General features: G+C 45.0%; 1 protein-coding gene across 1 annotated transcript in view; it reads right to left on the bottom strand.

Moving 5' to 3' along the window:
* The window catches only part of LOC130267430 (solute carrier family 45 member 3-like), a 49044-nt gene extending 45506 nt beyond the window's left edge, over positions 1-3538 (bottom strand). The window contains exon 1 of the mRNA XM_056517240.1: positions 3414-3538. The gene's annotated coding sequence lies outside the window, so the exon portion shown is untranslated. The remainder of the gene's footprint in view (positions 1-3413) is intronic.
* Between the last annotated feature and the right edge of the window lie 13766 nt (positions 3539-17304).

Genomic DNA, 17304 nt, shown 5'->3' with positions numbered 1-17304 from the left:
TGTCCCCGAGGCCACTGGCAAATTCTACATTCCCGAATCCTGACAAATCTAATTTCCCTTCCAATTTAATTAAGAGGCCGTCGATCCCCAGCCAATGTTTACAATGTGTCCGCCTGGGGACAACATTAATATTGGGACATTGACAAACATGGAGTTAATTGTCAAAACAAATGGGCTCTGGATTAGAAATGTCTGATCAATCATTTTTTTTATTTTTCTATTTTTTTTTTGGGGGGGGGGGGGGCGGTGCAGATAATTTTTTTTCATTATTTGGTCAGACAATCCCTTTAAAATGAATGGAAACTCACCCAAGGTCAATAGGGGTGGTTGACCCTAAGCCGCCCTCCCCCCCCCCCCCCCCCCCCCCGTCTTCAAAAGGTCAACTAAAGTGCAAGGTGAGACCGTAAGATGTAATTAAATGTTTTGCCAGATAGGCTATTGTATGGCGGCCGGCAATGTGAGATCTTTCAATGGGGCCCCAGGGTCGTCCTATGGTTCAAAGGTGAAGGTTGCCATCTTGGTTTTCAGTGTCCTGGTGAAGAGGTTGTACCCCAACAATCAAAGTCCCTTCTTAAAGGGGTTATCCAGGAAACCACAAATATATATATATATATATATATATATATATATATATATCTCAACTGGCTCCAGAAAGTTAAACAGATTTGTAAATTACTGCTATTAAAAAAAAAATCTTAATCCTTTCAGTACTTATGAGCTGCTGAAATTGAGTTGTTCTTTTCTGTCTAAGTGCTCTCTGATGACACCTGTCTCGGGAACTGTCCAGAGTAGAAGCAAATCCCCATAGCAAACCTCTTCTACTCTGTGCAGTTCCCAAGACAAGCAGAGATGTCAGCAAAGAGCACTGTTGTCAGACAGAAAAGAACAACTCAACTTCAGCAGCTGATAGTTATTGGAAGGATTAAGAGTTTTAAATAGAAGTAAATCACTAATTTGTTTAACTTTCTGGAGCCAGTTGAGATTATTAGAGAAAAGCGAACTTACAGTAAATTCGATCCGTCCCAAACTTCTCGGCAGTTGATGACTTATCCTGCATAAATTAGTTCAGCTTTCCGGTGCTCCGGTGGGCTGGAAAAGGTGGATACAGTCCTAGGAGACTCTTTCCTAGGACTGTATCCACCTTTTCCAGCCCACGGGAGCACCTGAAAGCTGAACTAATTTATGCAGGATAAGTCATCAACTGCCGAGCCGAGAAGTTCGTGATGAATCGAATTTACTGTAAGTTCGCTCATCTCTAGAAATATATATATATATATATATATATATATATATATATATATATATATATATATATGTGTTTTTTCCTGGGGAATAGCCCTTTAATAATACAAGTCCGATCTATATATCATGCTCCATTACTATGGGACCACCCAAGATCCCAGCAGGTGGACCTTCACTGATCACTTACTGATCACCATATCAGGATAACTGTAGGATAACTGCTTTAGGGTGCGTTCACACGCTCTTTGTTTTTGCGGGTTTTCTGCTGCGTATTTGAAAGGGGCGGGCTCTTCTCGGCTGTCCATAGCAGATTGTCTACGGCGGAATTTACGCTGCGGAAAATCCGCCGCAGTCCCTACTGACTTCAATGGGGCTTGCGGTGGATTTTCCACAGCATAAATTCCTCCGTGGAAAATCTGTTGCGGATAGCCGAGAAGAGCCCGCCCCCTTTCAAATACGCAGCGCAAAACCCGCAAAAACAGAGCGTGTGATCGCACCCTTAACATCCTAAAACCGGGGTACTACCATTTCTTTTGTCCCCCCCTAAACAGGATTTTATCTCAAGACCAAAGACCCAATGCCAACTCCTCAAACCTTGGGAACATCATGCTGCTACAACAATAGTAGAGTCCCAAAGGAAACCCGAAAAACCCTATGAAAGTCAATGGGGTCTGTCCAGATTCACTGGTATCTCCATGGCTCCATTATAAGCAGAAGCGCGGACGCTCAATGTGAACACAGCCTTACGGAGCTTGTGCACCTTCAATGATAAACCGCAGTAAAGAGGGGTCAGCTCACTGCTGCGTCCACAGCTATTTCTCAGGGCAGTGTTTCCTAATCAGGGTGTCTCCAGGTGTTGCCAAACGCACACACAAACATACGATTAATAAAAATAATAATAATAATTGTAATAGACATGTATAGAAGAAAAGAAACACCACACACCAGGCAAAGTTCACACAATATAAAAAGTACTGACGTATTTTACATCCTTTTTTGTCCATAATCAGCAAAAAATGGCCTTATGCAGCCTTTTTTTTTTTGGTTGTCTACGGACAAACATATGTGCATCAGTAAATTTTACAATGTCTAAATATCTTTTAGTCTAAGGCGGACATCATTGTTTTTGTAAACAAACAAACAAAAAAAGCCCCCCCCCCCCCCAATAAAAATACCTTTTTTGATGGCCAAAAACCATGTGGCCAGACTTAAAAAAAAAAAAAAAAAAAAAATGTATCCTCTAGTGGTGAATTTAGGCTTAGTGGCAGTTTTACAAAATCGCTGCACACTCTGGGTCTGTTTTTTATTTTAAAGGAAAACGCCAAAGGTGAATAAAAAATAAAAAGTGCAAAAGGAAAAAAAAAAGTGCAAAAACTGAAGTTTGGAATTTCGAAAACCTCTCTATACTTGAAGCTAACATCTGGCCGCTGAGTTTCTTCACCCCAAAAAATAACGCTGTGTGTTATTTATTTATTCTAAAGCTATTTATACGAGAGAAGAAAAAAAACTAGCGTTACCAACATTTTTTGGGATAGCAAAAGCCACAAAAACTGGTGAAAAAAAAAAAATAAAAAAAAAAAAAAAATTATAATAAATGAAAATTTAAATAAAAAACAAGAGAAAATGAAAAACATGGAAAACTTTACAGAGGAGAAAAAAAAAACAATGTTTCTTTCTGGCCAAAAATAAGATAAATAAATAACGCAATTGAAACATAAGGGAAGATTTATCAAAACCTGTGCAAAGGAAAAATTGCCCAGTTGCCCATAGCAACCAATCAGATCACTACTTTCATTTTCCACAGGCCCTTTTGAAAATGAAAGAAGCGATCTGATTGGTTGCTATGGGCAACTGGGCAACTTTTCCTCTGCACAGGTTTTGATAAATCTCCCCCATTGTGTGTGTTCTTTGCCTAAACCCTCGATGACTCGGGGGGGCACTGCCCTTATAAAGTTATAAAAACTTTAAAACAAACTTTTCTCCCGGCCTCCATATACAGCCTCATATAGGGGGCAGTGTATTTTGTACAGGAAGAAGTTTTGGTAAAGTTCGGAAATTCTGCCCCGGTAGGTTCGGGTAACAGCGGCGGGTGTGCTCCAATGTATCAGCGCAGGAGGACACGTGACGCGCTGTGATACAATGTATCAGTCCGGACATTCGAATTCTCTTACCTCATCCTTCCGGTGAGCGCGCGGCGGCGGCGGCGGCGGTAGGGGCGTCTGGCTGGGGCGGCTCTCCCGGCACCGGGGGCATGGACTAGGTGTTCGGAAGTTCCAGACTCCGGGAATGGGAGGCAGGAAACGGAAACTACAGAGAGAGAGAGAGAGAGAGAGAGAGAGAGACGGGAGTGTGAGGAGATAGAGGGGGGAGACCTGAGTCACTGACACATCAATAGGATAGAGAGCTGGAAAGTCTGACAGGAGACCTGAGAGGGGCTGGAGGGGGGTGGGCTGCCCGGGAGGATCATCACCATCATCCTCAATCATCATCACCATCATCACACTCCATAATGGGCAAAGTTTTATTGGATGAATTAGGATTTGGAATATATAGTGTATCCTAATCCTCAAAGATAAAAAGAGAAGAAAATTGGTGCCTATTGCCTATGTTTCCCAACCAGGGTGCCTCCAGCTGTTGCAAAACTACAACTCCCAGCATGCCCGGACAGCCCCTGCTTGGGGAAACGCTGATCTTGCCTAAGGCTGCCTGCACACCACGTTTTTTGCAATACAGTTCCCGTACCAGGTTTTTGATGAAAAACGGATTCCTCAAAACCGGGCGCTGATTGAAGTTAAAGGGGTAGTCCAGTGGTGAAAAACGTATCCCCTAGCCTAAGGATAAGGGATAAGTTTGAGATCGCGGGGGGTCCGACCCCTGCGATCTCTCTGTACGGGGGCCAGGCTCTCCGGCCAGATAGCGGGTGTCGACCTCCGCACGAAGCGGCGCCCGACACCCCGCCTCAATACATCTCTATGGGAGAGCCGGAGATTGCCGAAGGCAGCGCTTTGGCTCTGCCATAGAGTTGTATTGAGGGGGTCGACGCGCCCCCTTCCCGCGGGCTGTCGGGGCTCCGTACAGGAGATCGCAGGGGGCCCCAGCGGTCGGACCCCCCACGATCTCAAACTTATCCCCTATCCTTAGGTTCGGGGATAAGTTGTTCACCACTGGACTACTCCTTTAAGGTCTGACGCAGGGTATCCCAACCATTGTGCCTCCAGCTGTTGCAAAACTACAACTCCCAGCATGCCCGGACAGCCTTTGGCTGTCCGGGCATGCTGGGAGTTGTAGTTTTGCAACAGCTGGAGGCACACTGGTTGGGAAACACTGGTCTAGGGTCCATAAACGCGGATAATGCATCAGTCGTATAGCATCATCAATTGTTTCTTAATGCCGGGGGGGGGGGGGGGACGTTTTGGTTCACATCACGTTTTCAGCCATACGGGACCGCATACGGCTGGGGGGACCGTTTCACTCCATTCGGCTCATTGAAATGAATTACATACGGGCAGCATACGGCAGGGATGCAGGATCACAAGGTTTTAGCTTCCCCCCCCCCCCCCCCCCCCCCCCCCCACCAGCTGTATGCGGTCCCGTATTTGTAAAAACGTGATGTGAACCCGGCCTGAACTGTATCAAAACGTGTGTACAAATTTCAACCCGTTTACGGTTTGAAAAATGATGTCCGGTTGCAACAGTTTGTTAAGAAAAAAAAAAAACGTATACGTTTTTAACTTTTCACTCCATTACGAATAAAGTTTCACTTGTTTGATTGAAATTCCAAGAAAAAAAAACTGTGCAAAGTCAAAAAGCGTATGATGAAAACCGAGTGGAACCGGACCAAAAAACATGGTAGTCTACAGTTTTGGGTATGGGTAAAAAAAAACGGACAAAACTGTGTAAGGCTGGGTTCACACCACGTTTTTGCAATACAGTTCCCGTATCAGGTTTTTGATTAAAAACGGATTCCTCAAAACCGGACTAAACTGTATCAAAACGTGTGTACACATTTTAATCTGTATACGGTTGAAAAATGATGTCCGGTTACATCCGTTTTTTACGTTTTGAACTTTTCACTCACTCATTATGAATAAAGTTTCACTTGTTTGATTGAAATTCCAAGAAAAAAAAAACTGTGCAAAGTCAAAAACCGTATGGTGAAAACCGGATGGAACCGTACGCACATACAGTTCTGTACGGTTCCCATTGACTCCCATGTTTAAAAAAAAAAAAAACGTATACGGTTTAATACAGTTTTTCACCCGGACCAAAAACCGTGGTAGGCCACGGATTTCTGTCCAGCAAAAAAAAAAAAGTAAAAAACCGCATGGTTTGAAAAACAGAGACAACCGTAAACATTATGGTGCATACGGTTTTGAATGGGAAGTCTATGGGCGCGGTTTTCTGTGCGGTTGCATACGTTTTTTGTTATGAAACCGTATAGCAAAATCGTGGTGTGAACCCACCCTAAGACGCAAAATGGACTAAACCATATGATGCGTATGACGTACTGTTTACAATGTTAAGTCAATGCATACGGTTTGCTATACGTTTCTGTGCGGTTTTTAACTTGAAACCTTATATGGAACTGTATAGTAAAAACGTGGTGTCCGTGCACCCTAACCCAGAAAGCCAAAAGCTAAAAATTGCTTTGCACTTCCTCCATTTCCAGGCTATGTACAGACGGCGGAATTTCTGCCCGGAGTTCCACGGAAGAATTCCGCTGAAATTTAGTGTACATTCACTTTGATGGGATTCCGCCATCGCTCCCTGTCTAGAACGGCCGTCAAAGTCTATTTTTTTTTTCTGACTTTAAAGGGGTACTCCGCCCCTGGCAGCTTATCCCCTATCCAAAGGATAGGGGATAAGATGTTAGATCGCCGCGGTGCCGCTGCTGGGGACCCCGGGGATCGCCGATGCGGCACCCCGCCATCATTACTGCACAGAGCGAGTTCGCTCTGTGCGTAATGACGGGCGATACAGGGGACGGAGCAGCGTGACGTCATGGCTCCGCCCCTTATGACATCACGGCCCGTTCCCTTAATGCAAGTCTATGGCAGGGGGGCGTGACGACCGCCACGCCCCCTTCCCATAGACTTGTATTGACGGGGGCGGACCGTGATGTCACGAGGGGCGGAGCCGTGACGTAACGATGCTCCGGCCCCTGTATTGCCCGTCATTACGTGCAGAGCGATCTCACTCTGCGCAGTAATGATAGCGGGGTGCCGCAGCAGCGATCCCCGGGGTCCCCAGCAGCGGAACCGCGGCGATCTAACATCTTATCCCCTATCCTTTGGATAGGGGATAAGATGTCTAGAGGTGGAGTACCCCTTTAACGGCCGTTCTCATAACGGGCAACAACGGGTCCCGGCGGCTCCCATTTCCTATTATGGGGGGGGGGGGCGTTATGAATAGCGGGAGAAAAAAACATCTAAGGATGCGTTCACATGCTATTTGTTTTTGCGGGTTTTCCGCTGCGTAGTTGAAAGGGGGCGGGCTCTTCGCAGATTTTCCACGGAGGAATTTATGCTGCGGAAAATCTGCCGTAAGCCCCATTGAAGTCAGTAGGGACTGCGGCGGATTTTCCACAGCGTAAATTCTGCCGCGGAAAACCTTCTACGGGCAGCCGAGAAGAGCCCGCCCACTTTCAAATACGCAAGAACAAATTAGCGTGTGAACGCATCCTCAAGCAGTAATTTTTCTCCAGCTATTCTGGCCGTCACACTACTGTGTGAAAGAAGTCTTATTCACATATTCTGCAAAAATGTAAAACCAGTCTTATATTTAAAGGGGTACTCCACTGGAATACATTATTATTTTATATATATATATATATATATATATATATATATATATATATATATATATATATATATCTCAACTGGTGCCAGAAACTTAAACAGATTTGTAAATGACTTCTATTAAAAAATCTTAATCCTTCCAGTACTTATCAGCTGCTGTATGTTCCACGGGAAATTCTTTTCTTTTTTTTTTTTATTTCCTTTCTGTCTGGCCACAGTGCTCTCTGCTGACACCTCTGCCCATTTTAGGAACTGTCCAGAGTAGGAGCAAATCCCCATAGCAAACTTATCCTGCTCTGCACAGTTCCTGACATGGACAGAGGTGTCAGCAGAGAGCACTGTGGCCAAGACAAAAAAAAAAGAAATTCAAAAAGCAAAGAATTTCCTCTGTAGCATACAGCTGCTAAAAAGTACTGGAAGGATTAAGATTTTTTTTTTTTTATAGAAGTCATTTACAAATCTGTTTAACTTTCTGGCACCAGTTGATTTAAAAAAAATGTAATGTTTTCCACCGGAGTACCCCTTTTAAGTCTGCGTTTCCCACCTGACATTTAGGGCAATCTGCATCCTTTCTGGGGGTTGTAGTTTTGCAAAAGCTGAAGGCACCCTGGTTGGGAAACACTGAGATAGGGCAAAATCGTGATGGCGTTATAGAGCATTGTTGTTAGGCTGGGTTCACATATATCTGGCTCAGTGAACCCTGACCTTTGTCATGGTTGGCTGTCCGGGCATGCTGGGAGTTGTAGTCTTTGGCTGTCAGGGCATGTTGGAAGTTGTAGTTTTGCAGCAGCTGGAGGCACCCTGTTTGGGACGATGATCTGATCCTCTTGCGCTTGTTGACCGCACTGGTTATTATGTGAAGCTTATGTTTCAGTAGGATGCTGTGGATCTGTATGGAAACTATGGGACGTGTACGGGAAAGTAGTTTGTTTCCCACAAATAGAGAAGATGATAACATGATCATCATGATAACCTATGGCGACACGGATGGTTGGGGTCACCATGATCAAAGAGCCCATTGTGTCCTTCTCTTTTGTTTTCCAAAGAAAGATCTTTTTGTCCAATAAAGTTACGTTCCACAAGCGCAAAATCTGATACGGGGCCCCGTGTCTACTATGTGCCATTTATAATACTGGCATCATATGAAGCAAGGGGTGACATGGGGGCCCTCTCAGGCACCAGGACTACCTTTTCTGCACCCCCTATAGCAGTGTTCCCCAACCAGGGTGCCTCCAGCTGTGGCAAAATTACAACTCCCAGCATGCCCGGACAGCCGAAGGCTGTCCGGGCATGCTGGGAGTTGTAGTTTTGCCACAGCTGGAGGCACCCTGGTTGGGAAACACTGCCCTATAGTTATGTCTTTAAAGGGGTACTCCGGTGGAAAACTTTTTTTTTTATTTTTATGAACTGTGCTAGAAAGAACATTAAACAGATTTGTAAATGACTTCTATTAAAAAATATTTACCCTTCCTGCACTTATTAGCAGCTGTATGCTACAGAGGAAATTCTGTTCTTTTTGATTCTCTGCAGCTGATAGGTATTGAAAGGATTAAGATTTTTTTTAATAGAAGTAATTTACAAATCTGTTTAACTTTCTGGAGCCAGTTGATATAAATTTTTTATTTTTTTTTCCTGGAATACCCCTTTAAAGTTGTCTTCAAGTGGACGTGTCTATCGTGTCTACCCGCCCCATCAATGAGGTTACAATAATAGACCCTCCATAGGCTCCGGATAGGCTGCGCCTCTAATTAAGAACTTAATTGACTTGTTACAATGAGAGCACAAAGCGAACTATGCAAATGCCTTTAATCTCTGCTCCGCCCATCCTTTATTTTGTCAGTTTCCAGACCACCCCAAGGCTTGTTGAAATAATCCTTTGTCTTTAACTTTGTCATCCCAGACAAGAGTCATGGACAGGGTTAAATACGACTATAGGCAATCATAGAGTTGTCAGCCATGACCCTGGACTCCTGTGTCCCCTATTAAAGAAGAAAAAAAAATCTACATACACAAGGACCTGAAGGGACCCACAAAACCCCTTCTTTAAATCCCTAACCCATTAAAATAACTTTTGTTAAATCCAGATTAAAAAGATTAAAAGGAGAAATCATTTGTGAATTTAAAGGGGTTATCCAGGAAAAAACTTTTTATATATATATCAACCGACTCCAGAAAGTTAAACAGATTTGTACATTTCTTCTATTAAAAAATCTTAATTCTTTCAGTACTTCTGAGCTGCTGAAGTTGAGTTGTTCTTTTCTGTCTAAGTGCTCTCTGATGACATCGGTCTTGGGAACTTTCCAGAGTAGAAGCAAATCCCCATAGCAAACCTCTTCTACTCTGTGCAGTTCCCGAGACAGACAGAGATGTCAGCAGAGAGCACTGTTGCCAGACAGAAAAGAACAACTCAACTTCAGCAGCTGATAATTATTGGAAGGATTAAGATTTTTTTTAATAGAAGTAATTTACAAATCTGTTTTACTTTCTGGAGCCAATTGATAAATAAAATACATTTTTTTTTCCTGGAATACCCCTTTAGAATATACACAGGTTACCAAAGTACTTCATGAAATATCAGTGGACTGTCTACTTATGGCTAACCTGTAGCCTATTATTGTTGGAAAAACCTGTGTACATTAGACATCCACTATCTGAATAAAAAATGTCACCATCTGTGACATCAGACCCCCTGACATGTTTCACCATGTAGAGCTTCATCAGTGTTCTAGGGCTAATGGTTCATTGTTTTTGGAAGAAACCAGCTCAGTCTTTCTATTCCAGGATAACCCTTTTATGAGGGGGAGTCTGAGGAATAAGGGTCTGATCTGTGGACAGAGGAATTCTGGGGTCTAGTCTGGGGTCTGAATAATTAAGGGTGCAATGGATAGGGGAATTAAAGGTCTGGTCTGGGGGGTCTGAGGAGTAAGGGGCCTGGTCTGGGGTCTAAGGAACTTTGGGATCTAGTCTGGGATGTGAACAATTAAGGGGATACTCTTTTTTTCATATGAATCGGTTCAAGAAAGTTAAACAGATTTGTAAATTACTTTTATAAAAAAAAAATAAAAAAAAATCCAGTACTTATCAGCTGCTGTATGCTCCACAGGAAGTTCATTTATTTTTGAATTTATTTTCTGTCTGACCACAGTGCTCTCTGCTTACACCTCTGTCCATGTCAGGAACTGTGCAGAGCAGGAGCAAATCCTCATAGAAAACCTATCCTGCTCTGGACAGTTCCTGACATGGACAGAGGTGTCAGCAGAGAGCACTGTGGTCAGACAGAAAATAAATTCAAAAAGAAAAGAACTTCCTGTGGAGAATATAGCAGCTGATAAGTACTGTAAGTATTAATATTTTTTAATAGAAGTAATTTACAAATCTGTTTAACTTTCTGGAGCCATTTGATATGAAAAAAAAAAAGGTTTCCACCGGAGTACCCCTTTAAGGTTAAAGTTTGGGTTTAATAAATATAGTGGTCTAGCCTGCAGTCTGAAGAATTAAAGGAAAGTTAAGAGAAATTTGGGTCCTGATCTGGGGTCTAAGGAAGTCGAGTTCTCTGTAGACAGAGAAATTAGGGGTCAAGTCTGGGGTCTGAAGAATTAAGGGCGTAATCCGGGATCTGATCTGTGTATGAAGAAAGTTCAGGTCTAGCCTGGGGTATGAGGATTCAGAGGTCTGGTCTATGGGCAAAGAAATTAGGGGTCTAGTCTGGGGTCTGACGATTTAAGAGTGTGATCTGGGGTGTGAGGAATTAAAGGTCTGGTCTGTGGACTGAGGAACTCTGAGGTTTGGTATATAATCTGAGGTGGATGAATTAAGAGTGTTGTCTGGGGTCTGGTCTGTGGACTGAGGAATTTATTGTTATAGTCTGGGATCTGAAGAATTAAAGGGGTACTCCGCTCCAAGACATCTTATCCCCTATCCTTTGGATAGGGGATAGGCTGTGGTTGCCTGTCATCCGTTACGTAGCAAAGTTCACTTCATGCATCGGATGACTGGGGTGCTGCGTCGGAGATCGTGGGGGTGGGGTCGCTGCTAGGACCTTTGGATGGGGAATAAGATGTCTCGGTGCGGAGTGCCCCTTTAAGGGTGTGTAATCTGGGGTCTGAGGATTACGAAGTTTGATTAAGAGTCACAGCCATTTGACAAGGGGAATGGTAACAGCCTCTTGTCAATTTATTCATGAATTTCCAGGCGGAATGGCAGAGCGGAAAGAGAAAGATGTTCCAGAATGGGAATCATATTGGGGAATTGTCATGTGAGCAATGCCCTAGTACAGGGTTTCCCAATCAGGGTGCCTCCAGCTGTTGCAAAACTACAACTCCCACATGTGCAGCCTTTACTCCATTCATTCTCTATGGAGCTTCTGGACATTGCCAAGCGCTGCTCTTAGCAATGCTTGGAAGCCCCATAGAGAATAGTCACAATATGTTTTACCTGGGTTCAGTACATATTTAGGGTACGTTCCCACGTGCCATATTTTGCTGCTGCGTATTTTCCTACCCGTTGAAGTCAATGGGAAGCAAAATCAGCTGCATAATTTGCTACCGACTGACTTCAATGGGAAAGCAAAATACGCAGCAGCAAAATACGGCACGTGGAAAGGTACCCTTAAAGGGGTACTCCGCCCCTAGACATCTTATCCCCTATCCAAAGGATAGGGGATAAGATGTCAGATCTACGGGGTCCCGCTGCTGGGGATCCCGGGGATCACCGCTGCGGCACCGCGCTATCATTACTGCGCAGAGCGAGATCGCTCTGCACGTAATGACGGGCAATACAGGGGCCGGAGCATCGTTACGTCACGGCTCCGCCCCTCGTGACGTCATGGCCCGCCCCCATCAATACAAGTCTATGGGAGGGGGCGTGGCGGTCGTCACGCCCCCTGCCATAGACTTGCATTTAGGAGTACAGGCCGTGATGTCATGAGGGGCGGAGCCATGACATCATGCTGCTCCTCCGCTGTATCGCCCGTCATTACGCACAGAGCGAACTCGTTCTGTGCAGTAATGATAGCGGGGTGCCGCAGCGGCGATCCCCGGGGGCCCCAGCAGCAGGACCACGGCGATCTAACATCTAACAAAGGATAGGGGATAAGATGCCAGGGGTGGAGTACCCCTTTAATCAGTATTTTTGTGCAAAACTACAAGTTCCAGCATGCCCGGACAGCCTTTGGCTGTCCGGGCATGCTGGGAGTTGTAGTTTTGCAACAGCTGGAGGCACCCTGGTTGGGAAACACTGCCCTAGGACATAAGCATAGATTCACACAGCCTAGTTGCTAATACCTTTTATTAACCCTCGATGAACCTGCCCGTTATTCAGGTTATTAGCTTCTCAGCGCACGTCGGAGGTCGAGTAAATACATTTTCCATCAGACGGTTTGAAGGGATTTAATTATTTTTTTTTTCCCTTCCTTCTGTCAATATCCATTAAAATCAGTCGTCTTGATTAAAAGTTGGCCGAGAAGAAACGCAGGCGGAAGATCTCTCCCGGGAAATGAGTCTTAAAACAAGTGTAAACAATGAGAATAGATTGTGACACTAAGAGGAAGGCGCGATGGGGAAACGGATTTATTGTCTATTCAGACTCTGCGGAGTCACAACAAACACTGGCGGGTGTTAGGACGTGTAGGTTCAGAATCAGTAATGAGCTATTAAGTCTGTAAACTGCGATTAGATTATCCTGGGTCTCGTTATGGAAATGGCGCATTAGGAAAATGTATTTATTGTGTGTAGACGGCAACCGTAGAGTCACATTCATCATTGGAATTAAAGGAGTATCAGCCTCTGCGTTGATCACCTGATTGGCACCGAGATCCAAGATAAACAACTGATTTTCTGTGCAGCGGCTACTACAGGCGAAATGTGGTATTACAAGTGGCTCACAGTGTATAGACAGACTCGACCCTCAAGGGCGGGAGCCACTTCCTGAAAAAGTGTCTGTTGAGATAAAGGAATATTTCCTCTTTCCCTCAGGTCCTGATCTGAGGAAGGGAGGGATCCTCCCGAAACGCGTAATATTGTCCGTTTTATTGTTTTTTTTTAATAAAATGTCCTGCTGAGGACTTTCCTATTACCTTTGGCATCCGTCTCATCTGTCTACAAGAGTCTCATCTTCTAATATCCCTCTTTCCTTGGACTGATTTAAAAAGACTTTGGGTCATTTTTCTAGTCTTACGACAGTGTTTCCAAACCAGGGTGCCTCCAGATGTTGCAAAACTACAACCTCCAGCATGCCAGACAGTCAAAGGAATGGTCAGTCCTGGGTCAGCTGACTTCCTGTAAGCTATGGGATAACAACATCACCTACCAGCTCCCAGACACCTCCCCTTTCAGCTCTATCTGTATACTGCTGCTGCTAACTTTATGGGATCAGGATATACACTGCTCAAAAAAATAAAGGGAACACTTAAAGGGGTACTCCTGTGGAAAACTTATTTTTTTTAAATCAACTGGTGCCAGAAAGTTAAACAGATTTGTAAATGACTTCTGTTAAAAATTTTTAATCCTTCCAGTACTTTTTAGGGGCTGTATACTACAGAGGAAATGCTTTTCTTTTTAGATTTCTCTGCTGTCATGACCACAGTGCTCTCTGCTGACCTCTGCTGTCCATTTTAGGAACTGTCCAGAACAGGAGAAAATCGCCATAGCAAACATATGCTGCTCTGGACAGTTCCTAAAATGGACAGCAGAGGTCAGCAGAGAGCACTGTGGTCATGACATCAGAAAAATCTAAAAAGTAAAGCATTTCCTCTGTAGTATATAGCCCATAATAAGTACTGGAAGGATTAAGATTTTTTAATAGAAGTAATTTACAAATCTGTTTAACTTTCTGGAGCCAATTGATTTAAAAAATAAAATAAAATTTCCACAGGAGTACCCCTTTAAAGGAAAACGGTCACCTGTTCACCCGCACTATAACCCAATACACTGGGTTATAGTGTGGGTGATCAGGAGAGCGATGCAGGGTTTCCGACTGGTATACCTACCTGCAGCCTGGAACCCGATCCTCCAAAGGTCACCCTTCATCCGGCACTCACTTGCGGCGCACTGAGGCTTTCCCGCCGGCTAGATTTAAAGGGGTATTCCATGCCAAAACTTTTTTTTATATATCAACTGGCTCCGGAAAGTTAAACAGATTTGTAAATTACTTCTATTAAAAAATCATAATCCTTCCAATAGTTATTAGCTTCTGAAGTTGAGTTGTTGTTTTCTGTCTAACTGCTCTCTGATGACTCACGTCCCGGGAGCTGTCCAGCTCCTATGGGGATATTTTCCCATCATGCACAGCTCCCGGGACGTGACATCATCATTGAGCAGTTAGACAGAAAACTTCAGAAGCTAATAACTATTGGAAGGATTAAGATTTTTTAATAGAAGTCATTTACAAATCTGTTTAACTTTCCGGAGCCAGTTGATATATATATAAAAAAAGGTTTTGCCTGGAATACCCCTTTAAATATTCATAAGCGCCGGCACATCACCCGACATGTGAGCGCTCGTGCCTTCTGAGTGCTCGTATGACCGGTGATTAGAGATGAGCGAACTTACAGTAAATTCGATTCGTCACGAACTTCTCTGCTCGGCAGTTGATGACTTCAATTAGTTCAACCTTCAGGTGCTCCGGTGGGCTGGAAAAGGTGGATACATTCCTAGGAAAGAGTCTCCTAGGACTGTATCCACCTTTTCCAGCCCACCGGAGCACCGGAAAGCTGAACTAATTTATGCAGGAAAAGTCATCAACTGCCGAGCCGAGAAGTTCGTGACGAATCGAATTTACTTTAAGTTCGCTCATCTCTACCGGTGATGCGTCGGCGCTTATGAATATTTAAATCTAGCCGTCGGGACCGCCTCAGTGCGCAAGTGAGCACAGGAAGAAGGGGGAAAATGTATTTATTGTGGAAGGACCAATCACCTTCCACTTACGTACTAGATACAAAAAATCATGATCAACTTACGGTTTCTGCCGTACGAACCAACAACAACGATTTCCCCTGTATTTCTGGAGCCAGACCAACCCACAATGCTGGGATGTCACATACAAGGCATCAACCAAGCACACTGGTCACTGTTCTGTGATGTTGCGATCATTTCGCCAAACAGCGCACACAAGCTGGAAGTCTGTAAAATCGAAATATCTCACGCTAACACAGAATAACACTCCATACAAGCTGTTCTTTTACTGTATTGTTCTGTTTTTTTCAAAAAGGTGTTTATATTTGATAAATGTTCTGTCATCCATGCCGACACACCTCTGCCGGCCCCGAAATTACGTCATCATGACGTCTTTACCGGAATTTTTTTTTATCTGTTTTTAATTGTCACATGTACAGTGGTCCCTCAACATACGATGGTAATCCGTTCCAAACGGACCATCGTTTGTTGAAACTAGAGATGAGCGAACTTACAGTAAATTTGATTCGTCACAAACTTCTCGGCTCAGAAGTTGATGACTTATCCTGCCTAAATTAGTTCAGCTTTCAGGTGCTCCGGTGGGCTGGAAAAGGTGGATACAGTCCTAGGAGACTCTTTACAAGGACTGTATCCACCTTTTCCAGCCCACCGGAGCACCTGAAGGCTGAACTAATTTACGCAGGAAAAGTCATCAACTGCCGAGCCGAGAAGTTTGTGACGAATCAAATTTACTGTAAGTTTGCTCATCTCTAGTTGAAACCATCGTATGTTGAGGGATCCGTGCAATGTAAAGTATAGGACAGTGGTTTACAACCTGCGGACCTCCAGATGTTGCAAAACTACAACACCCAGCATGCCCGGACAGCCAACGGCTGTCCGGGCATGCTGGGTGTTTAGTTTTGCAACATCTGGAGGTCCGCAGGTTGAAGACCACTGGTAGAGGAAGTTGTACTCACCTGTCCCTGCCGCTCCGGACCGTCACCGCTGCCCTGGATGTCGCCTTCCATCGCTGTCGCTGCGTCCCCGACGCTCCGGCAAGGCCTCTGCTTCCCCGGCATCCTCGCTCTCCGTCGCCGCCATCACGCCGCTACGCACACCGCTCCTATTGGATGACGGGACAGCGTGCGCAGCGACGTGATGACGAAGATGGAGAGCGCCGACGATGCAGGGGATCCTGAAGAGGACGCGCCGGAGCCCCGAGGACAGGTAAGTGATCGTCAGCGGACCACACGGGGCACCGTAAACGGCTATCCGGTGGCAGCTGAAGCAGTCTGCGCTGCCGGATAGCCGTTTATGCGATGGCCCCGACATACAAAAGCATCGTATGTTGATGCTGCCTTCAACATGTTATGACCTCTGAGAAACCATCGTATGGGGAAATTATCGTAGGTCGGGGGGGGGGGGGTCACTGTCACTGTATAAATACAACGAAGCTGTACCCATGTATATGACCTGACGAAGCGAGAGAACCCTCGCGAAACGCGTAGTCTTTTAAGTCAAGTAAAGAAAAGAATATCCAAATACCATACGTCTCCTGCCAGTTCACCGTACTTTGGGACACAGGAGAACCACCCCAAGGCGCCCCAAGTTGCATCCACGTTGTACACGCTGGGCCTGAGACCCTGATGTCTATACCCAGCACCAGCTATATTGCTTCCAACCGACGCCATGGACGATCGGGACGGATGCACGGCTGCCACGGGGGATCTGATAGTGTATGATACACTAAAATGCGATATCCAGTGTTGTGCCTGTAGCACAACATGCAAAGGTGAGCGTGCCCATCTTGCCCTATCTTTTCCTACCCACATCCTACATTGGCAGTCCACAATTACGGCACTTAGATAGCGCCTTTTTTGTTCCTCTTTTTCCTTTCTTCTACATAACTCATCCAGGATGGCACATCAATGCGAGCTGTGGTAAGAAGGTTTGCTGTGTCTGTCAGCGTAGTGTCCAGAGCATGGAGGCGCTACCAGAAGACAGGCCAGTACATCAGGAGACGTGGAGGAGGCCGTAGGAGGGCAACAACCCAGCAGCAGGACCGCTACCTACGCCTTTGTGCAAGGAGGAGCAGGAGGAGCACTGCCAGAGCCCTGCAAAATGACCTCCAGCAGGCCACAAATGTGCATGTGTCCACTCAAACAGTCAGAAACAGACTCCATGAGGGTGGTATGAGGGACTGATCTCCACAGGTGGGGGTTGTGCTTACAGCCCAACACCCTGCAGGATGTTTGGCATTTGCCAGAAAACACCAAGATTGGCAAATTCGCCACTGGCGCCCTGTGCTCTTCACAGATGAAAGCAGGTTCACACTGAGCACATGTGACAGACATAACAGAGTCTGGAGACGCTGT

The sequence above is a fragment of the Hyla sarda genome, chromosome 4 (assembly GCF_029499605.1).
Source record: "Hyla sarda isolate aHylSar1 chromosome 4, aHylSar1.hap1, whole genome shotgun sequence".
In the NCBI taxonomy this organism is placed as follows: Eukaryota; Metazoa; Chordata; class Amphibia; order Anura; family Hylidae; genus Hyla; species Hyla sarda.
Note: the sequence above shows the minus strand (reverse complement) of the source record. Positions and strands in the feature narration are given on the sequence as shown.